Genomic DNA, 25198 nt, shown 5'->3' on the forward strand with positions numbered 1-25198 from the left:
ACAAATATTCCATAATAAATCCATGCCCCTAAAAATATGCTTTAACATTTTTTTTTTTTTTTTTTTGAATTGAATAAATTGTCTATAATAAATTAGACTTTAACAATTTGTCTATAATAAATCCACGTCCACCTATAGTCAATAGTTATTCAATGTTCATATTTAAAAATATAAATTAATTTATGAGTATTTTTGGAATTTTGAAAATTTCTCTGCAGATTTTGTTTACACCTTGAAATTTTTGTTTTGGTTTGCAAATTTCAATTGCAAATAAACAATTAAATGTTTTAGCGAAAATATTTCTGTTGTTTTTGTTTATCATATAAATAGAAAACCTCCCAATATAAACAGATTTAATTTCAATTTATTTCAAAAAATTTTGTGATTTCATAATATCCGTTCCCCCCATTCATGTAAACATTGTTTTCGAAAATGTTCAAAGTTTATGTAAATATTTGGGTATGTGTGTATTGATATGATTTTTGGCTTCTTCTTGTTTATTCTTGTACAAAAAATCATTAATATTAAAATTTTAACGATATCATCTACAATTTGTCTTCGAGAAACAAAATTGTCCGAAACGATGGACGGACTGAAAGAAATACATATTCCAAACGCATATCATTACTCGGCGAAATCCAATGACATGGATATCCGTTGTCAACACTTCCATTGCGAACAGAGCAGTGTCGCTTCAATTTTGTTTTGGGGCAGACTGGGTCACAATTGTTTATAATAATTGGAATAGACTCAAACACAGGGCTACAATGTGTGTGGTGATAATTTTGAAACATAGCCGCATAACAAAATGAAATTTTATTTTTAAATTACAAAAAAAAACAAAATCAGCATCAACAAAGCATAACCGCATCTCATTAGAACTTATTAGTGATTTTTTTGTTAAAGACAATTTTGTTTTAAAATTTGTACAAACTATTTATCATAGCAATTTTGTTTTTGTTTTATGTCCTGAATATTCGAAATATTTTTTTTAGCTATTTGAGCGGCATATACTCTTGTCAAAGACATTTGACATCATTTCAGAAAAATTATTAATTATCTGTCAATAAGAAAATATAAAAAAATCTCTAAAATTGAATTAGTCATTTCCAATGTTTTTTTTTTTTCAACTGGACAAGACTGTTTGGCACAGACATCATGTGTGCACCTTTGATACTGCCTTCTGAATGGAAAATTGTTGCTTTAAAACTATGACACACTCTGTTGGGAAAATGTCAAGGCAAAGTATTGGGTTCTAATGACGTCAATGAGAATTTTTATTTCTTTTTTATTTTTATTGCATCTTAGCGGGAGTTTGCATCAATGTTTGATGAAAGAGGAATGTGGGGACATGGAGAAAAATAAATAAAATTTACAATTTATGACCTGGCCGTCAAGAAATATGAGGTCAAACTTATTTTTGAATCAAATTCTATATGCATTTTGAGCATTATTGAATGAAAACTAACTATATTGGTCTTAAAATATATATATATATATATATATACCATTTCCCTAAAAGTATATCAAAATCAAAGCACCAAAATAATTTTTTTGTTCCCGACGCAAAAAAAAAAATAATAATAAATCCTAGATCATAAAAATATTCTATAATAATTTCAAGCATCTTAATATACTCAACAATGAAATCTGACTTCTAAAATTCTATAGAATCTTATAATTCCAAAAATTCTACGAAATGAGCCATTTACTTTGAAAGTGGTTCTGGTTCTGATGATGAAGGTTCTGACACAAATCTTGGTTTTCTAGAAAATTTTACAAAATATATTACGATATATATTCTATCATGTTTAAGGCAACAAAGCCACAAACAAAATTAATACCGCCTAACAAAATTTTTTGAAACAAATCGAAACTAAACCTTTTTAATATTTCAATATAAGAAAAAATGGACTTAAACTCTTTCAAAATAAACAACTCATAAAAGAAAAAAGTTCTAAAATACTGCCTCGCCCATAAAAATATACTAGAAACTACGCAAACCCTTAAAAAGGATTTCATCGACCTGGGAAAAAAATTCCATAATAAATCCAGGCCGTGAAAATATTTTTAATAAACCCAGGCAGTAGTGCTGGCAAATTATTTGGTATATCATTTGTATTTTAATACTCAAAATATTTGGAAATCCACGCCCTAAAATTTTTCTCTTAATAAATTGACAAATACATGTCTCTAAAAATATTCTATAATAAATCCACGCCCTTAAAAAAGTTCTGATAAATCCCCCGGCTAAGAAAAATATGTTTTAACTAATTCAAGCTCCTAAGAATATTCAATAACAAATCCATGCACCTAAAAACAATACTATAAAATATCCAAACCTTTAAAAATGTTTTATAATAAATCGTCGGCTTGGCAAACACTATTCTATAACAACCCCACGTCCATACAAATATTTTAAAATTAATGCATACCCCTAAAAATATGCCATAATAAATCAATGCCCTAAAAATTATTGTGCAATGAATTCACACCCCTAAAAATATGTTGTAATTAAATGAAGCCTTTAAAAATTATATTTTAATTAATCCACGGCCTATAAATTATTCTATAATAAATATACGACTTCAAATAATATTTTAAATTAATTCAAGCTCCTAAGAATATTCTAGAATAAATGCACGCCCCCAAATAATAACGTTAATTAATTTAAGCTCCTAAGAATATGCTATAACAAATCCATGCCCCTAAAATATATTATAAAATATCCAAACCTTTAAAAATGTTTTATAATAAATCATCGGCTTGGCAAAAAGTATTCTTTAATAAATCCACTCCCCTAAAAATATTTTATAATAAATGCATACTCCTAAAAATATGCCATAATAAATCAATGCCCTAAAAATTATTGTGAAATGAATTCACCCCCCTAAAAATATTCTATAAATAAATCCAACTACTTAAAACATGTTACAATAAATCCCCGGGCTAGGAAACATATGTTTTAACTAATTCACGCCCCTAAAAATATGTTATAATTAATCGACGCCTTTAAAAATTATGTTGAAATTAATCCACAGCCTATAATTATTCTATAACAAATTTACGTCTCCAAACAATAGTTTAAATTAATTCAAGCTCTTAAAGAGTATTTTATAATAAATCCGAATCCTTAAAAATTTATATATATATATATTTTTTTTTTTTTTGCAATAAATCCACTCCCTTAAAGTAAATGTTTAAATGTTTTTGTACTCCGCTCAAATGGTCAAACCCGGCTCCTTGTACATTAAATACAGCCGAACTTCTATAACTCGAACCCCTAATAGGCACTTCAAGTTATGAAATTAACTTAAATTAATTAAAATTATCGATAATTTGCAATTTCTGTTTTCTAGTGTGTGTGTTGCGAAAATAATTTGTAAAATATCAAAAATTTTATTGAATTATAAATGCTATTTTTTAACACACGCTGTGTTGAATTGACTTTTTCTTAACCCTTTCAGTGTAAAAAAAATTTTTGTCGGAATAAAAATCTCAAATTTTGTACCTAAAATCGTATGAAGGCAAATGGTTTAGAAAAAAAGCAATTCTTATTTTAAACCTCGGACAGTTTTGTCTGTCTTTCAGCAAAAAACAAAGACATCAATTGTAACGGTACATAGGATAACCGAAAAATCGCAAAGAAAAACAGTAATTTTAAATGTCGAATATATTCGACAAAAACACTGAAAGGGTTAATATCTGCATTTTCAAAATATTTTTGATCCAATTTTTCGGATATTTAATAATATATGTTTGAATTTTTAGGATACGTCTTATTAATTTAAACCTCTCTTTGGTCCATGAAAAATATATTAATCCAGGCTTACTTTAATCTTCAAAAATTATTGATTCATATGACGCCTAAAAGTATGCACCAGACTTGAAAAATATCAATAACACACAATTATAATCTATTAAAAATGCAGATATCCTCTCTAATAACTCCTCTAAATTAAAAAAATGCAAAAAAGACAATATTTTCTCCATATTAATACAAAGTATTTTAATGAATTGTACATGAAACACAGCCTCAGACAAGCCACACCAGTATCATCGCCACCAATTCCCTTTCCTCAAGGCTCATTTGAGATTTGCAAAATAAAGGACAATTATGGTCGTTTAAAAAACCATAATGTTATTAAAAAAGTTCGCGTTAGCAAAAATTTCTGAAATATTCAAACACTTATGTATTGTGTTTCGTGCGGGGATTCTACAAAAAAAAAATCGCCCACATTCCAGCAGCTATAAAATTGGATACACGTTGTTGTGTCGCTTGCTTTTTTTTTGCAAAGATTTCATTTTTTATGATAATGAGACGCTATCAACACCAATGAAATTGAAAATGTGGTGAAAATGTGTGTGTGGCTATGATGATGAGGATGACTATGGTCTCTAGTGGTGGTGGGACGTCATCATAGATATCCCATACTGAGAGTACTAATTTTATGAATTTTTGTGTAGAGGTGAGGAAGGAACAAAAAGCTAAGAGCAGTTCAGAAAAAATCTCAACAGCTGAATGAACCACATAAGGCTATCACACACCAACACACACTTATATTTTTATTCGCCATAATTTTCAAAGGAATGTGTGCAGACCATGCAGTATGCAGCAGGAAAAAAAATTATGCAAAAAAAAATCCTGTTAAAAAATTAGGATTTGTTGTTAATGATATGGAAGTGAGAGTGGGATGGTTGGGAGTTTGCTAGTCTAGATGTTTGATGTAATTCATACGCATCGGGGGTTTAAAAAAATCGTGAAAAATAAGTCACATTATAGAGGATCAATCCGATTTCTGATTTTTTGGTCTTGAGGATACTTCAAAATTTCAAATATCGAATTTATTTATTAAAAATTTGCAATATTTTAAAATTTTACTTTTCCCATCTTTTCCCCTATTTTATTATTATTTTCCATATTACGAAACCACTGTTCATTTGGTAGTTGATAGCTGAGATTCCTTTTTTTTTTTTTTTGCAGCTTACCTCAGCAGTTTTTTCTACTACTGTTCTGCTGCTTCTTTTTTAGCAAAGTATTTCTTTTTTGACAGCATATTTTTATGATATTACTCGAGGTATTGTTATTTATATGAAATATTGCCAAAACATAAACTTTTTTCGGCACATATCAAATGCGGGACATTAGGGTGGATAAGCAGCGACTGATATCATTAAAAATTAAATTTAAAATTAAAAAAAAAACAGTCGTAAAGTCGGACTGGGCTGACTATATGATACCCTTCACCACTTTGGGTATATTGTACATACACTATTTACCTAAAATTGGACGAAAATATATATGGCAGCTATATCTAAATCTGAACCGATTTTCACGAAACTTAACACACATCACTCTAGATTTCATTTAGTATGCTATTCCAAATTTCGTGCAAATCGAAGGATATAAAGGGACTTTGATGCAATATTTACCTAAAATCGGACGAAAATATATGGGAGCTATATCTAAATCTGAACCGATTTTCACGAAACTTAACACACATCACTCTGGACTTCATTCAGTATGCTATGCCAAATTTCGTGCAAATAGAAGGATATAAAGAGACTTTGGTGCACTATTTACCTAAAATCGGAAGAAAATATATATGGGAGCTATATCTAAATCTGAACCGATTTTCACGAAATCGGTTCACATCACTCTAGACTTCATTCAGTACGCTATGCCAAATTTCGAGCAAATCGAAGGATATAAAGGGACTTTGGTACACCATTTACCTTAAATCGGACGAAAATATATATGGGAGCTATATCGAAATCTGAACCGATTTTCACGAAATTTAACACACATTGTTCTAGATTTCATTCAGTACGCTATGCCAAATTTCGTGAAAATCGAAGGATATAAAGGGACTTTGGTGCACTATTTACCTAAAATCGGACGAAATATATATGGGAGCTATATCTAAATCTAAACCGATTTTGACGAAACTTAACACACATCACTCTAGACTTCATTCAGTACGCTATGCCAAATTTCGAGCAAATCGTAGGATATAAAGGGAACTTTGGTGCACTATTTACCTAAAATCGGACGAAAATATATGGGAGCTATATCTAAATCTGAACCGATTTTTACGAAACTTAACACACATTGTTCTAGACTTAATTCAGTACGCTATGACCAAATTTCGTGCAAATCGAAGGATGTAAAGGGACTTTGGTGCACTATTTACCTAAAATCGGACGAAAATATATATGGGAGCTATATCTAAATCTGAACCGATTTTCACGAAACTTAACACACTTCACTCTAGACTTCATTCAATATGTTATACCAAATTTCGTGCAAATCGAAGGATATAAAAGGACTTTGGTGCACTATATACCTAAAATCGGATAAAAATATCAACGCCTTGTGCATTTTTAAAAAATCCACTTGAAAAAAATATTTAAAAAAATTTAATTTTTTTTAATCCACGCTTTGGTCAATTATTAAAAAAAATCCAAATACAATTTAAAAAAAAATCCAATCCAAATGCACGATCTGCAAAAAAGTCGTAAAAAATATTCCTCTTCTCCGGTCACTATTTGTGAGGCCACTTAATACCCCGCCACATATGCTTCTTATATAAAAATACTTTGCCACTTGTGACCTTTTCCACCACCTCCCCATTTCCTTCTCAAAAAAAAACACTTTCCATAAACATTTCGCATTTGGTATTTATCACCATATTCGCTCTTTAACACTTGGGCAAATTGCTGTGGCTAAAGCGGCAGCCACCCAGAAACAAAAAAACTGAACAACGCGGAACATCTGTTCTGCAGAAGGCAACTGAAAATAGCAAAAGAGGGCCAAACCTAAAAAACAGCAAAATATTTATTGATAAAATGGCAAATACGTGTTCGATTTCATTCCAATCTAATGATTTTTTTGGTGCAAAAACAAAAACATGATGAACAACAAATGGCGCCCAACATATCGACAAGCTATTATTAACTTCTTCGATATGTTGCAGGGAAGAATAAAAAAAAACACTACACATATGACTACAATGTTTTCCAAAAGAGAGCTGAGTAGGGAGTTAAACAAATTCTTCTCAAGGGACTAATAATGAAAATAACAGTCCTTCCTTGCCCTTTTGGCTTCCTGAAAGAGTGTTCCCAGCAAACTTTTGTTTTTCGTTTTTTTGAAAATTCATTTTTATGGAGATTAATATGCTTTTAATAACCTAAAATCGGAAGTTTATAAAAAAATTTCGAATATGGATAGTAATTCCATTATGCATATCCTTTTTTTAGACTATTTTTTATGTCCCGGACTAACAACATCCTGTTTATTGTTATGGTGGCCAGTATCATCATCAATTTAAGCCTTAGGCTATTTTTCTTCATTCGTAACAGGCAAACTTCTAATGTCTGGTCCAATAAAACAACAAAGACAACAAATAACTGGTAAGACACCAAAACAATTAACACAACAAAAAACGAAGTAAGGAGTTCAAAGGATAATTACAGTGGAACACGTAATGGAAAGACATATCCTCAGATTTCAAAATTGAAAAACAAAATTATTTCTTCCATAAGAGGTGAATTTTTTGAAAATTTTTTTCAAGTTTCCATAAGGTGTAGATTTTTTAAAATATATTTTTCAAGTTTCCATAAGGCGAGGATTTTGTAAAAAATATTTTTTCAAATTTCCGTAAGACGTGGATTTTTTGATAAGCCCTGGATTTTTACCACACTGTGGTACTTTGTTCATATGTTTGTAACAGGCCAAAGGAAACCAGATAGACCCATGGTTCCTTTTGAGAATATGCATAGAATCACTTTCTGAGTTGATTTATGCATGTCCGTCCGTCTGTCCATGTATTTTTGTAAACAAAGGTCGCATTTTTGATTTGAATTTGATGAGATTTGGCACATCTTATTTATTTGGCCGAACGTCAAACCCTATTGAAATTGGGAAAAATCGGATCAGATTTAGATATAGCTCCCATATATATTTTGGTCCGATTTAAGGTAAATGGGGCACCAAAGTCCCTCTATATCTTTCGATTTGCACGAAATTTGACACAGTGTACTGAATTGGGCAAAGAATAATGTGTGGTAAGTTTCGGGAAAATCTATTCAGATTTCGATATAGCTCCCATATATATTTTCGTCCGATTTAAGGTCAATAGTACTCCAATGTCCCTATATATCCTTCGTCCGAAATTTGGCGCAACGCACTGGATTGAGTCTAGAATGATGTGTGTAAAATTTCTTGAAAATCGGTTCAAATTAAGATATAGCTCCCATATATATATATATATATATGGTTCAACAGAGTCCCAATATATCTTTCGATTTGCACGAAATTTGGCTTGGCGTAATGGATTGAGTCCAGAATGATGTGTGTAAAATTTCTTAAAAATCGGTTTAGATTTAGATATAGCTCCCATATATATTTTCGACCGATTTAATGTAAATGGTTCACCAGAGTCCCTATATATCTTTCGATTTGGACGAAATTAGGCACAACGCACTGGATTGAGTCTAGAATGATGTGTGTAAAATTTCTTGAAAATCAGTTCAGATTTAGATATTTTTCCAATGGAGTGGATTTTTTTAAAAATATTTTTTCAAGGGAGTGGATTTCTTTTTTTAAATATTTTTTCAAGGGAGTGGATTTATTAAAAAAATATTTTCTCAAGGCGTGGATTTTTTAAAAAACATTTTTTTTAGGCGTTGATTTTTTAAAAAAATATTTTTTCAAGGCGTGGATTTGAAAAGAAGTATTTTTTCAAGGCATGGATTTAAAAAAAATATTTTTTCAAGGCGTGGATTTTTTAAAACATATTTTTTCAAATCGTGGATTTTTTAAAAAAACATTTTTTTTAGGCGTTGATTTTTTAAAAAAATATTTTTTCAAGGCGTGGATTTTAAAAAAATATTTTTTCAAGTCTTGGATTTTAAAAAAAATATTTTTTCAAGGCGTGGATTTTTTAAAACATATTTTTTCAAATCGTGGCTATCCAAGGCGTGGATTTTTTAAAACATATTTTTTCAAATCGTGGATTTTTTAAAAAAATATTTTTTCAAGGCTTGGATTTTTTAAAAAATATTTTTTCAAGGCGTGGATTTTTTAAAAAATATTTTCTCAAGGCGTGGATTTTTTAAAAAAAATATTTTTCAAGGCATTGATTTTTTAAAAAATATTTTTTCAAGGCGTGGTTTTTTTAAACATATTTTTCATGGCATGGATTTTTTAAAAAATATTTTTTCAAGGCGTGGATTTTTTAAAAAAATATTTTTTTAGGGCGTGGATTTTTTAAAAAAATAATTTTTCAAGGCGTGGATTTTAAAAAAAAATATTTTTTCAAGGCGTGGATTTTTTAAAAAAATATTTTTTCAAGGCGTGGATTTTTTAAAAAAATATTTTTTCAAGGCGTGGATTTTTTAAAAAAATATTTTTTCAAGGCGTGGATTTTTTAAATATAATTTTTCTAGGATTTTTAAAAAAATATTTTTTCAAGGCGTGGATTTTTTAAAAAAAATGTTTTTTCAAGGCGTGGATTTTTTAAAAAAAATGTTTTTTCAAGGCGTGGATTTTTTAAAAAAAATGTTTTTTCAAGGCGTGGATTTTTTAAAAAATATTTTTTCAAGGCGTGGATTTTTTAAAAAAAAATGTTTTTTCAAGGCGTGGATTTTTAAAAAAAATGTTTTTTCAAGGCGTGGATTTTTTAAAAAAAATGTTTTTTCAAGGCGTGGATTTTTTAAAAAATATTTTTTCAAGGCGTGGATTTTTTAAAAAATATTTTATCAAGGCGTGGATTTTTTAAAAAATAATTTTTCCAGTTCAACAAATATTTGTTTTTACTTTTTAAAAAATATTTTTTTTCAAGTTTCAAGGCCTACTGTAAAATATCTATTGCCTTGTCTTTCATATCCTTGTGGTTTTCTGTGTTAACCAAAAATAAGTTTGTTTTATACAAATGATGATGATGAGACCGTCGAAGTCGTCCTCTTTGTCTTTTCCTTTGGCCGAACCTAAGGAAAATGTTAGTTTAGACCCTTAACTCACATTCTCGAACATTTTGTAGATTGGAAATTGTTTTCATGTTACGATTACGACAATTGATTGGTTTCTGTTAATTTTTTTATTCTTCTTTACTTTTCCAAATATCCTGGCTACTGATGATGAACATGTTAACTTGGCCACATGGACCACATCAAGAATCTTCATCTTCATTTGGAGGGAGATATTGTTTTAATGGTCAAACATCTAACCGATGAGAGCTTGTTAAATTTGATCATGTACCGAACGAACGAAGTGTAGAATAATGTCAGATGTCTAAGGACATGTGAGGGTTACAATGTTTTGTTATGGTCATCAATTAGTTTTGTGCGGAGGGAGGGAGGGAGCTGAATATACCTCCGCTCCAAGGAAAATCCTCGTATTGAGTAATTCTTTTTTACACCTTATTTTAACACTTGTTTAAAGGACTTGTCAGGATATATTGTGTTTGTTCGTTCTTCTATTTCACCTTGGTGTTCAATTTACCTTTTGGCAATTCGCCTTTTTTTCTATTTTTTGTCCATTTAATTTCTTTGTTTTATGAAAAATTTACACAATATGTTGTTTTGGCCCGAAAATGAAATTGTCGTTGATTTTTGTTTTGTTTTCTGGCTGACAGGACCTCTACACCTTAATGGCCAACGGCCAAAAGGTCCTTTTCGTCCCTCTTAATGGCATTAAAGTAATTAATTGTTGGCTTTACTCTCCAAAAGAAATTTTCGGTCTTGGTCAAAAGTAATTTGTCACCAACGAGCGGAGTGTGGAATATGGAACAACACAAAAATATTAATAAGATTTTCCGAGGAGGGAAACAGCAACTTTATGATCGATGTCAACGGGACCAAAAATAACAAATTAGAAATAGAGGGACATCTAAAAATATACGAAAAAAAATATTTAAAATAATCCATGCCTTGTATGGATGTTGATAAAATATTTGTTTAAAAAATCTACGCCTTAAAGACATTTAAAAACCAGTGAGGAAAGTAGGAAAGTCGGACGAGGCCGACTATATGATACCCTTCACCACTTTGGGTATATTCAACAGATGAATCCTAACAGACTTCGCAATTTTGAAGGGCCAGTAAAATGAAATTCGATCCATAAAAATGTCATTCTGCAACCGATACTAAATTGTTCATTTGGTCAGATATAAAAGCTATATCTAAATCTGATCTGATTTTTAGGAAACTTAACACACTTCATTCCAGACTCAATTCAGTACGCAGTGCCAAATTTCGTGCAAATCAAAATATATATAGGGACTTTGGTGCACCATTTACATTAAATCGGACGAAAATATATATGGCAGCTATATCTAAATCTGAACCGATTTTCGGGAAACTTAACACACATCATTCTAAACTCAATTCATTACGCTGTGCCAAATTTGTGCAAATCGGAAGATATATAGGAACTTTGGTGGACCATTTACATTAAATCTATCTAGCTATATCTAAATCTGAACCGATTTTCAGGAAACTTAACACACATCATTCAAGACTCAATTCAATACGCTGTGCCAAATTTCGTGCTAATCGATTGATATATAGAGACTTTGGTGCATAATTTACATTAAATCGGACGAAAATATATATGGGATCTATATGTAAATCTGAACCGATTTTCAGGAAATTTAACACATATCATTCTAGACTCAATTCAGTACGATATGCCAAATTTCGTGCAAATCGGAAGATATATAGGGACTTTGGTGGACCATTTACATTAAATCGGACGAAAATAAATATGGGAGCTATATCTAAATCAGAACCGATTTTTCTATACCTAATTCATTATGCTGTGCCAAATTTCGTGCAAATCGAAAGATATATAGGGACGTTGGTGTACCATTTACATTAAATCGGACGAAAAAAGATATGGAAGCTATATCAAAATCTGAACCGATTTTCAGGAAACTTAACACACATCATTCTAGACTCAATTCATTATGCTTTACCAAATTTCGTGCAAATCGATAGATATATAGGGACTTTGGTGCACCATTTACATTCAATCGGACGAAAATATATATGGGAGTTATATCTAAATCTGAACCAATTTTTCACAATTCCAATAGGATTCGTCCTTGGGCCAAATAAGTGACCTATGCTAATTTTCTTCCAAATCGGTTCATAAATGCGACCTGTACTTTGTTCACGAAAATACATGGACAAACAGACGGACGGACATGCATAAATCGACTGCATATTCTCAAAAGGAACTATGTATCTATCTCGTTTCATTTTGCCTGTTACAAACATATACACAAAGACATAATAGCCTTTACCACAGTGTGGGTATAAATATCGTTTATAAGAAATCCTCGCCTTAAATGTTTAGAAAATATTTTTTTTTTTTTTCAAAAAATCTACGCCTTAAGGAAATTGGAAAAAAATAATTTTAAATTTTCTTCCCTAAATCTTCGAACCCACTTCCTATTTTCAAAAAAATTAAAAATCGTTTTAATAATTTTACCATTTACCCCCCACTCGAAATCACCACCTCCCATCACCTCCCACTTCCCCATTATTTAACTTCACATCATCTTAATATTGGTCCTGTTAAAAACACATTATCCTTTTTATTAGCTCATTTTTTATTTTCTGTTACAATTTTGCTTCAAGTCGTTACTGTTGTTGTTGTTGTCTTTTTTTTTAACATTTCTTTTATAGGCCCATTCACCAAGACCTTTTCGAAATGTGCTCACCTTTTGTTTACTCACTCAAGCAGAAATAAAAACACTTTAAGAAGAATGGCCGTGAGCATCACCACACTTCCTTTTGGCTCCACCAAAGACGAACAAGTAGCAAAGGACCTTCACTTCGGACAGGGTCTATAAATTTAAAATAACAATAACAAAAAAAAAAAAAAGAAATAAACGAAGACATCTTCAAGCCAAGAAAATTGCCAAACCAAAATTAACACATAAATATCCCGTCATGACCACTTGTCCCGGTCAGTTTTTGAACTTGGTGTTCCATCCCTCCCACAGTTTTCACTTCAACCATAGTGGGTGGCCATAGAGGAGTCGGGGTATCTAATTGTCCACCTTTCCGCTATTGTTGTTCAATTTTTTTTTCGTTTACCTGGCCGAAATAAATAACAGCGACAACGAAGCGTAAATTTCAACACAAAAAAAGAAGCTAAACCGAATCTCATGAATAGGAATTTTCAACGGTGACAGTTGAAAATTCCTGCTTCGTATTGTTCTCTAACTAAAAGAACCTGACATTGGCTTTGTCGCAAATCAGCGGGGTAGTGTGTGGTATGCGTTCTATTCTATATTTTGGTTAGCCTCTTCCGTCCGATTGAATTCTGTCAAAGTTTTGTAAAACGCATTGTATTCGGGTATTGGGTTACGATTTGTGGGAGGAGGGCGGATTTCTATTGGAGGATATACACTACATTTCAGTTTATAGGTATTTTGAAATCTTGTTTTTATATCCTTCACCACACTGTGGTACAGGGCAAAAGAAAACGAGACAGACACATGGTTCCTTTTGAGAATATGCATAGAATCACTTTCTAAGCCGATTTATGCATGCCCGTCCGTCCGTCTGTCTGTCCATGTTAAATTGTAAACAAAGTACAAGTCCCATTTATGATCCGAATTGGATGAAATTTGGCACAGCTCTTCTATTTGTCCCAAGGACGAACCCTATTGAAATTGGAAAAAATCGGTTCAGATTTTAATATATCTCCCATATATATTTTCGTCCGATTTAAGGTAAATGGTGCACCAAAGTCCCTATATATCTTTCGATTTGCACGAAATATGGCACAGCGTAATGAATTAGGCCTACAATGATGTGTGTTACGTTTCCTGAAAATCGGTTCAGATTTAGATATACCTCCCATATATATTTGCGTCCGATTTAAGGTAAATGGTGCACCAAAGTCCCTATATATCCTTCGATTTGCACGAAATTTGGCTCAGCGTACGGAATTAAGTCTAGAATGATGTGTGCAAAGTTTCGTGAAAATCGGTTAAGATTTAGATATAGCTCCCATATATTGTTTCGCCCGATTTTATGTAGATGGTGCACCAAAGTCTCTATACATCTTCCGATTTGCACGAAATTTGGCAAAGCGTACTGAATTCAGCCTAGACTGATGTGTGTAAAATTTCGTGAAAATCGGTTCAGATTTAGATATAGCAGCCATATATATTTTCGTCCGATTTTATGTAAATGGTGCAACAAAGTGCTTATATATCCTTCGATTTGCACGAAATTGGTCATAGCGTACTGAATTAAGTCTAGAACAATGTGTGTTAAATTTCGTAAAAATCGGTTCAGATTTAGATACAGCTCCTATATATATTTTCGTCCGATTTAAGGAGAAGGGTGCACCAAAGTCCCTATATATCCTTCGATTTACACGAAATTTGGCATAGCCTACTGAATTAAGTCTAGAAAGATGTGTGTTTAATTTCGTGGAAATCGGTTCAGATTTAGATATAGCTCCTATATATATTGTCGTCCGATTTTAGGTAAATGGTGCACCAAAGTCCCTATATATCCTTAGATTTACACGAAATTTGGCATAGCCTACTGAATTAAGTCTAGAAAGATGTGTGTTAAATTTCGTAAAAGTTGGTTCAGATATAGCTCCCATATATATTTTCATCCGATTTAATGTAAATGGTGCAATAAAGTGCTTATATATCCTTCGATATGCACGAAATTTGGCATAGCGTACTAAATTAATTCTAGAACAGTGAGTGCTATGATTCGTGACAATGGGTTCAGATTTAGATATAGCTCCCATATATATTTTCGTCCGATTCGTGACAATGGGTTCAGATTTAGATGTAGCTCCCATATATATTTTCGTCCGATTTAAGGAGAAGGGTGCACCAAAGTCCCTATATATCCTTCGATTTACACGAAATTTGACACAGCCTACTGAATTAAGTCTAGAACGATTTGTTTTAATTTTCGTGAAAATCGGTTCAGATTTAGATATATCTCCCATATATATTTTCATCCGATTTAAGATAAATAGTGAACCAAAGTCCCTATGTATCCTTCGATTTGCACGAAATTTGGCACAGCGTATTGCATTGAGTCTAGAATGCTGTGTGGTACGTTTCGGGATAATCGGTTCATATTTCGATATATATACCTCATGTAGGTTGTCGAAATGGTCGAGGTCACTCTCTATAAACTGTCTACCAGTCTACCAATGCGTTTCATGCGTCTCAAATTTTCAAATGGTTAGTGTTTTGTTTGGCTTCCTCTCACTCCATGGAGCTCCTTCTGGCCACACAAAACTTTGGTTAGCCAATTGACATTGAACACGACATGAGGCCGGATACTAAAACTTGGTCATAGATAGTCTGATATTATTTAAGTCCAGCATTGAAAGTGACAATGAAAGTACGCGAGTTTGAAACAACTTTGATTTGAATTGTGTTGTTTTTTAGATTTATTTGCAGGAGATGGGGTGGGAAGTGGTTCCCGCCGAAGCGTATTCGCTATCCCTTGTTGGGGGTGCTGCTTTAATAAACCTTGTCTGAATTTAAGATTTTTTAATAATTATTGGTATTTGTTTATTTTTTGTTGCTTTGCCTTTCTTTTGTTTTCATTTTATTTAAATAAACAAACACAATATTTATGTATGTGTGTGTTTTAGCCAACATTGGCTGTTGTTTCTTCTCATCATAATTTCGGTTTGCAAAAGAAACTCCCCGAAGGCGGCTGCTGAACCAACAACAATGACGTAAATTTACTCTGATGATGTTTCTGCTTCAGCTGCAGCTTACTTTGATGTTGTTGTTGATGTTGTTATTTTTATTGTTTTACAAACCGCATTCGCAAATTAAAAATAAACAAAAACATTGTTGCGGTACTAAAAACCCATCTTATAATTTCCACTCTATTATGGTTTTGTTGACTGTCTTATTATTATCCTTTGCCCATACTCCCTCTCCTTTCATTATTATATTTGTGATAATTATATCATATCAACAACAACAACAGCAGCAACATATCACCGAAGAAAATTTCATTTCTACACCTGTAAATATCAGAATTGTTGATATAGTCCCTTTCTTCTTCTTCTTTAGTTTCATGCATATGCATGCAGATCCTTCCGCCTGGTGTGTCCTTTTTGAGGTCCATATTTTATATTCTTCTTCTTCTGAATAGTGTAAATCAAATTGTTTAGCTTTTACCGAACTCTCTCCCCTTTCGGCTACAATGTTGATATCTGCAGCATCCCCTTTTCTTTGGATGCAAAGGTAGTGGGTGCGCTGCTTTCGAAGAAAATGAAAAATCGCGGATATCCTGTTCTTTTTTTCTTTCTTTTGCCTTTAATTATTCTGCAAAATTAAAAATATTCAAAACCAAATGAGTTTCAACCAAATGTCACCAAAAATTTGTGTTTCATTTTCTTGGCCACCACACTTTTTTGGAGGATTTCTTCGAAAATTGTAGCCTCACGGATAACAGTTGAGGGTAAATAAATAGCAAAAGGAAATTAAAACAATTGGGATTTTTATTTTTTTGATTTGGATTTAAAAAAATATTTTTCTTTAGGGCCGTAATAGGCGTGGATTTTTATACCCTTCACCATACTGTGGTACAGGTTATTATGTCCTTGTGTATATGTTTGTAACAGGCAAAAGGAAACGAGATAGACACATGGTTCCTTTTGAGAATATGCATAGAATCACTTTATGAACCACGTCCGCATGTCCGTCCGTCTGTAGATGTTAAATTGTAAACAAGGTACAGGTCGCATTTATGAGTCTCTTATTTGGCCCAAGGACGAACCCTATTGAATGAACCCTAAATTCCGTCCGATTTAAGGTATATATCTTTCGATTTGCACGAAATTTGGCATAGAGTACTGAATTAGGTCCAGAATGACGTGTTTTAAGTTTCGAGAAATTCGGTTGAGATTTAGATATAGCTCCAATATATATTTTCGTCCGCTTTAAGGTAAATGGTGCGCCAAAGCCCCTAAATGTGCACGAACGATATGCACGAACTTTGGCAAAGCGTACGGAATTAAGTTTAGAATAATGTGTGCTAAGTTTCGTGGATATATAAATATCTTTTGATATGCACGAAATTTGGCATATCGCACTGAATTAAATTTAGAATGATGTATGCTAAGTTTCATGGAAATCGGTTCAGATGTAGATATATCTCCCATATATATTTTCGTCCTATTTAAGGTAACTGGTGCGCCAAAGCCCCTAAATATCTTTCGATATGCACGAAATTTGATATAGCGTACTGGAATAAGTTAAAAATGATGTGTGCTAAGTTTCGTGGAAATCGGTTCAGATGTAGATATAGCTCTCATTTATATTTTCGTCCGATTTAAGGTAAATGGTGCGCCAAAAGCCCCTAAATATCTTTCGATATGCTCGAAATTTGGCATAGCGTACTATATTAAGTCTAGGAAGATGTGGGCTAAGTTTCGTGAGAATCGGTTCAGATTTCGACATACCTCCCATATATAGTTTCGTCCGATTTAAGGTAAATGGGGCACTACAGTCCCTATATAATTTTCGGTTTGCTCAAAATTTGGCATAGAGTACTGAATTAGGTCCAGAATGACGTACGTGAAGTTTCGGGAAAATCGATTCAGATTTAGATATAGCTCTCATATATATTTTCGTCCGATTTAATGTAAATGGTGCACCAAAGCCCCTAAATATCTTTCGATATGCACGAAATTTGGCATAGCGTACTGAATTAATTTTAGAATGATGTGTGCTTAGTTTCGTGGAAATCGGTTCAGATGTAGATATAGCTCCCATATATATTATCGTCCGATTTAATGTAAATGGTCCACCAAAGTCCCTAAATACCTTTCATTCAATTTCATGTCAATGTTCTTCGAAAAGGCGACGTCTGTTATGAGACTATGTAGAATATACCCAAAGTGGTGAAGGGTGTCATATAGTCGGTCCAGTCCGACTTTTTCTACTTTCCTTACTGGTTTAAAAATATTTATTAAAGAATTACCAAGTGGAAGATTTCTTAAAAAATATTTTTTTAAGAATTCTCAAATGGGAGATTTTTAAAAGAATATTTTTTTAAGGCTTAGATTTTTTAAAAACTATTTTTTCAAAGTGTGGTTTTTAAAAAAAAATATTTTTTCAAAGCGTAGATTTTTTAAAAAATATTTTTCCACTGCGTAGATCTTTTAAAAAATATTTTTCCAAGGCGTAGATCTTTTAAAAAATACATTTTAAGGCTTACATTTTTTTGAAATATATATTTTCAAGGTGTAGATTTTTTAAAAAATATATTTTTAAGGCGTAGATTTTTTAAAATATATTTCTTCAAGGCCTACATATTTTGAAAAAATTGCTTCGAGGTGTAAATTTTTTAAAGCCTATTTTTTTCAAGGCGTTAATTTTTTTTTCAAGATTAACTAAAGCATTTCCATAAACAGTAGACATGCGTCAGGTCTTCTTTGTCTGTAGATAGGTCTATAGATAGCTGGCATTCCTTCAGCCTTCTATGGAAAGAAAATATGCATCCTCAAAATATTTTAATTTTTTTGCTATATTTTTCTTCATGTCTGTTCGCTTCTCTCCCCATTTTCTCCTTTATTAATAAAAGAAAGTACCAATGAATAGCTCTGCATTAATTTTGGGCGCACACAGGCCAGGCCAGTGTCAAAAATTTTAATAAATGCGTTAAGAAAAATCAACTTCCTAACGATGACGATGACGACGACTGCAGACTACAAATAAAAATAACAATAAGATGAAATATAAGCTTAAGAAATTGGAAGAATAAGGAAATAAATAAACAGAAGAAAAAAATACACCAATACTTCTCTTACCCCAAAACTCCTCCCACTTCATTAAGATTCCAACAAACTCTAGACACTGCAAATAGCGACATTCAAATAACGGACCAAATGTTTGGATTTCATTTTGGCGTTCACATTTTTTTCTTGCATAGAATTTTCTTATCTTTCGCTGGAGTACCCCCCCACCCTGAAAACGACAACAGCATAACGAAATAAACAAAAGAAAAACAATCGTTGACTGCATTTAACTGTCAGTGCATTTCCAGAAAAAAAGACACCATTTTGAATAACAAATTTCTATTTTTTGTTATTTATTTTTTCGTTGAAAAATCCAAAGTTTTCTTTTCACCTTTACCCTGACCAGTTCAATATTATTTTTTTGCCGTTCCTTAAGGAGTATTCCTGGGAAAAAAACTTTTTTTATAAAATGTTTGTTTTCCTTGCTGGTGTTTTTTTTCCTTACTTTTCTTCATATTTTTTCTTATCTTTTATGTTTTTATTTAAACACGTCTTGGGTCCAGCATTATTAACACTCGAATAATTATCTTGGAGGATTTATGTTTTATTTTCTCTCCAGGGAAGTTGAGGGTTAGAAGATTGCCACAACAATGAATTTTTTGTTTTTGCTTGGTTGGCAAAACAATGATGGTTAGAAGTTCTCCCGCTATTCTAAACTGGGGGCAAACTTTTCAGATCAGGTAAGATGGAGTGAAAAGATAAGGTTAGTCTGAAAAATACCCTGTTCGTAGGGATTATCTAAGAAATAGATTTCATGAGGAAGGGGTTCTATTAGGAATGAGAATTTTTTCTAGAGCCAGCACAAGCGTTTATATAAATCCTTGAAAATTTTCTTTTTTTAAAAATCCACACCTTGAAGGTTTTTTTTTTAAATTTTTCTTTTATTCACGCCTTGAAGTTACTTGTAAATTGTTTTTTTTTTTCATCGCCGCCATTAATTTGTAAAAAGAAAATGTACAAAGTCCCTCGTACATTTTCTTTTTAAAAAATTCACTCTTTGAAGGTCCTTGTGAAGTTTTTTTTTTAATATCCACGCCATGTAGGTCCTTGTAAATTGTATTTTTTATACCCAGGCCTTGAGGGTCCTTGTAATTTTTTTATCCACGCCTTGAGAGTCCTTATACATCTGCTTTTAAAAAATCCACGTTTTAGGGGTCCTTGTAAATTCTTTTTCTAAATCCACGCTATGAGGGTCCTTGTAAATTTTCTTATTAAAAAATTCACTCCTTGAAGGTCCTTGTGAAGTTTCTATTTTAAAAATCCGCGCCCTGGGGGTCCTTCTAAAAATATATACATTTTTTAATAAATAATCAACGTTTGTGGAGATCATCAGGTGAAATGGGGAAGTATTTTCTATGTGCAGCACAAGCGTGTTTTTTAATCTCCCTTGTAGGCAAAAGACCTTTATGTAACTTTTATATAGTAGACCTTCTACAGTTCTTTTATAAACAGAAGATTTTCTGCAAAGTTTCTATTTAGTGAGAACCCCCCTTCAGCAGGTCATATATTCTTCAACCCTCAGCCTTCAACAGTTTATTTTACCAATATTACTCGTTTCCACGTCATAGTGGTCTACGATCCGAAACCACCCGAGTCTTACACGGCCAACGTCTGTCACCTCAGCCCATTGTGTAAAAGCATTAGGGTTGCTACAACAACCAATATTACTTACAAAAAACCTCCAAATAATGAATTCTTCTAAGTGATTCCTTTATACAGCTTACTATAGACACAAGAAGATCTTCAGAAAGGACGATTTTGGAAAAAATAAATATTTTTCTGAGGACTAGACAGTGAATATTTTTTTAAAAAATCGTGGATATTAAAAAAAATAATTTCTCCGAGGACCTGACCCGACAGGATTTTAAGAAATATTTTTTTACTAAATAAAACGAGGGGGGTATTAAAAAATATTTTTTCAAAGACTATTACAAGCGAAGACCTTCCTCTTCTGTAATGATAACAAAAATACATAAAGGCTGGTTTAAATGTTATTCCCACGAAAACCCACAGATGACCTAAAAAGTATTCTGGAAAAATGCCTTCAGCCTTGAACATATCTAATGAAGGTGTTGTGTCCTATATCAGACCTTTAAAAGAAGGCCTATTGAAGGTATTCTGACGACATAAGGTATGTTGATGGTCTCCACCCTATAGAATATCTGTTGAGGATTTTTAGTCTCCGATTCATTAAATATTGAAAAAAATTTCTATTAAAGAAGGTCATCTATGTGTAGAAGACATGATGGAAGTGTTTTGTCTACAGAAGGTCTATTGGTGTACCTTTCCCCCAAAGAAAAACTGAACATATTTTTTGTATTCAGCAGAAGTTTTTCCATAAAAGTCGTACGGCTATAGAAGTTTTCTAAAAAAAGCTTTCTCTCTTTAGCGGATCTAATTTAGATTTTTAATTTCAGCCTTGTAGAAGAAGACCTATTGAGATATCGAATATATTCTCTACAAAATTTCTGTTAAGGGCCTTCTACCTATAGAACATACCTATCTCTTGAAGGTGTTAATGAGTTCTGTTAATGAATTTTCTTCTGTGAAGGTCTGAAAGAACTGCATAAGGTACTCTGTGTATAGAAGGCACATTGTAGGTCTATTGATGCTCTTCTCTCCTGTAGAAAAACTGAACAGGATTTCTGTCTATAAAAGACCTGTTGAAAACCAAAAAAAAAAAATATTAACCTGCAAATGGTATTCTGTATATACTGCACCATTTGAAGAACTTCTATTTATAAAAGAAAAGCTAGGGCTTCTATGGCCATCCTTCCATAGAAGTCCTTTTGAAGTCCTTATAGAAGTCATATTAATATATGTTGTCTTTAGGTGTCCTGTTGATGGTCTTCTGCCCCAAATGCATTCTGTTGCATAGATGACCCGATAAAAATTTAATTTTAATAAATCTAAAGAAGTTCTTCTTTTTACAAAAGACCTGTCGAAGGTTTTCTGTTTATAATTATGTTTATGATTTTTCGACCTTTCGAATGTTTAATAAATTATAGATGGCTGATGGAGCTTGAGGTCAATATTTGAATTTATTTATTATTTTCTGATATTTCGAAATTCATTGAATATCATCTTCAGGAAAGTTTGTTTTCTGTTTATTTAAAACATTTTGATATTCTTCTGTCAATAGAAAAATCTCGAAGATTTCCTATCTATAGCAGATCGGAAAGAGTTCTTCTGTATATAAAAATCGAAAAATGCTAGCTCCATTAGCTTTAGCAGGTTTGTAAATTGGTTCTGTTCATCCAGTTGTGAAATTGTAAGCACGGAAGAAACTCAAACCATTATGGCTGACGAAACTAACTGCACTAGCAGCTAATGTGGCCGAAGTACCAACCGCTGAATTTCAAACTCTTTCGTGAATACTGTATCCCACATATTAGAAGACAGTAAAACTTCAGGAGGTCAGTGAACAAATTTCCATGGCTGATGAAGTACAATAAGTAAAGGAAGTGGTACCTTCCAGGCAGAAGAACAAAAAACATTGTTCCAGCCAATGAATGAAGTCACACCATTGGAGAATTAAAAAATCCGCACCTTGAAAAAATATTATTGGAATAAATGCTTCTAAATAAGAAATATTTTTCAAAAATCCACGTCTTTGGGAAAATTCGTTTATAATCATGGAAACAACTCATATTTGTATTTCACAATCTATTGGTTTAAATCCATCAAATTATATTCCAATTAACATAAGTGTTTTTAAAATCATCTGGATTTCTTCACTGGCATTCACTCTACAAAAGATCAATGATACAAATTTATTAAAAAAAACCCAATTCATATATTAATTGTTTTTCTTTGTCTTCGCATAGCATAAAAATAGAAAATGTTGAATTGTTTATGTTTGGACGCAAGTGAATACGAGTATATTGTATTCACACATGATTCTTATTCACTATTTTCACTATATAGCGAGTGATGTGATATAGTTTTTTTTTTTTTTTTTTTTGAATGCGTGTTTTTTTGTTGTTATCCGATTTTTCTATGTTAAAAATAAATTTATATTTATAAAAATGAAACAAAACAAACAACAACTAAAAATAGTACCATAATTTGAACAAAAAAAAACATTTTTCTTTTGGTTTTGATTGTGATTTTAGAAAATTTGGTGAACTACATTTAATGGTGTTTTGTTTGTCAGCTGTTGTCTGAGAATTGTTTACAAAAAATACAAAAAAATAATTAACAAGTGTAATTTTATTAATTATAATGAAAAGAATAATTAATATCTAAAAAAAAACAACAAACAAAATGAATAAATAATCTGCATCGCAGAAAAGATAAAGATTTCTAATAGACATTTATACTTCACATACGTGCATCCAACAGATTGGGTATAAGGAGGAGGAGTATTTGGTCTGGTATATCAGATTTTTTGTAATGAACTTAAAAATAATTATATTTTTGAAGAATTTTTGAAGAATCATTTGGAAAACTCAGTTAGAACCTTTAATAGTCCGAGTATACGATGGGACCTTTATATTGGGCCACATCAAAACATTTTTTTCTAATAAGTTTTTTTTTAATTCCTAAAATTAAAACATAAACCTAAACTAACAATTTTCTGCGAAGAAGTTTTTTTTTACCCAACAGAAAGCCAGAATGCCGAATTGCGACTACTATTGTCGATTTCATAAAATGAAGGGCGAAACATTTTTATATGAAATCATTTACCTATGTTTACAATTTTCAGCAAATTGTTTCACCGTCTAATAAATATTGATTTACAGTCTCCTCAATTTGAATAATGCGTCTAAAATCTTCAGACAGGATAACTTCGTTTACCTCTGGATGTTTTGATATTAAAGCGAGTCCTGTTACAATTCTCACGCGAATGGGTCTATGCTTCTTCATCTGCCCTTTGTGTTCTCTTAACCGTATAAATTCTCTTTCACGTTCTGCGTAAAAGTTTTTTCTTGGCGACCAGGAACCCGTATTGCCGAATTACAGTCAATACTATTGAATGCGCCTAGGACCACGAAAATATACTAATGGGAGCAGGACAGCAGATAAATAGTCTACCTATGTTTATTATTTTCTGCCTGAACTCGAAATGCCAAATTACAGCCACTTCATTAGCGAAAAGACGACTAAAATCGGGAATATATCGAATATGGCGCGGAACCTTCATTGTAGGGGCTATAACAAAATATGGACCTATAATTAGTAGACAGGATAATTTTGAAGTTACGTTGTATCGCATCGTATTCCTCGCAAAGTTTTTGTATTCAGGCGGTTGTTGTACTTTTTATACCCTACATACCCTGTCAGGGTATTATAGCTTTGTGCAGCCCCAATGTTTTTGGTAAAGATCGGTTAACCCACCTTTAAGTACACCGATCGTCATAACTAGCTGAGTCGAAATACGTTAATTTTTGTCCATTATAATTTGTAAACACGATACAGGCCACAGTTATGGGCCACGAAATTTTGCATGTAGGAAGGGTTTGGCCCAATGAAGACCCCTTTTGTTTTTGGTAAAGATCGGTCAATATTTAGCGGGTCAAAGGGACCCTGACTTTTGTGTGAAAAATTACCAAATTTGTATTCTATAGCGTATATATATACTCCTGAAAGACAAAGATCCGAGAAGTTGATAGTATATCCAAGAGGAGAGGTTGACCTTTAAATTGATACCAAATATATTGTCGTATGTACTCGGATGTGAGAATTACACGTAAGTTTTAAAAGGTGGTTACGTATTCAAATATTATTTAATAAACCATTACCACACTAGAGGGTGGAAATATTGCGCTGATCGCTTTGAAATGTTCCATGAGGTTGCAGTTATGGTCAAGGACAGTGCTTATAATTTTCGTTGATGATCAGATAATAATTTTTGGATGAAGTGGACCGAAAACTTATTATTATTTTATTATTTTTATTTATTTTTTTTTTTTGATTCTACAATTATAAGCCGAACATCACAACATAACCCACGAAGAAGGGGATATGGATAAGTAATTAGAAGGGTTGTACTGAACATTAGTAATATTCGAAAAATATGTCAGTGTATGGAAGAGGTGCTATTGACCTCTAATCGGGCAAGAGGGTGCAACTATCACGAACTATTACCCAGGCTCGGAATAAAAATCTGCAGAATGATAGAGTTCTGTGGTAGTTGTGTAGGGTATCGTATGGTCGGCCCCGTCCGACTATACTGCTCCGCTCACTGGTTTCATTCTCAATAAGTTGAAAATCTATTTAAAAATTTTCAATATAAGTCTACATTTAATATTCAAATTACACATCCTGACACATTTCAATTTTTGTTTTCTACCATTTTCCAATATATTCAATTATTTAGTTATTTATTATCAGTTCCAATAAGATTGGTGGAAGGTCCGATTTTGGGCTTTG

Source organism: Musca vetustissima, unplaced genomic scaffold (assembly GCF_032173495.1).
Source record: "Musca vetustissima isolate MV318-11 ecotype Yass unplaced genomic scaffold, APGP_CSIRO_Mvet_v1 utg13668, whole genome shotgun sequence".
In the NCBI taxonomy this organism is placed as follows: domain Eukaryota; kingdom Metazoa; phylum Arthropoda; class Insecta; order Diptera; family Muscidae; genus Musca; species Musca vetustissima.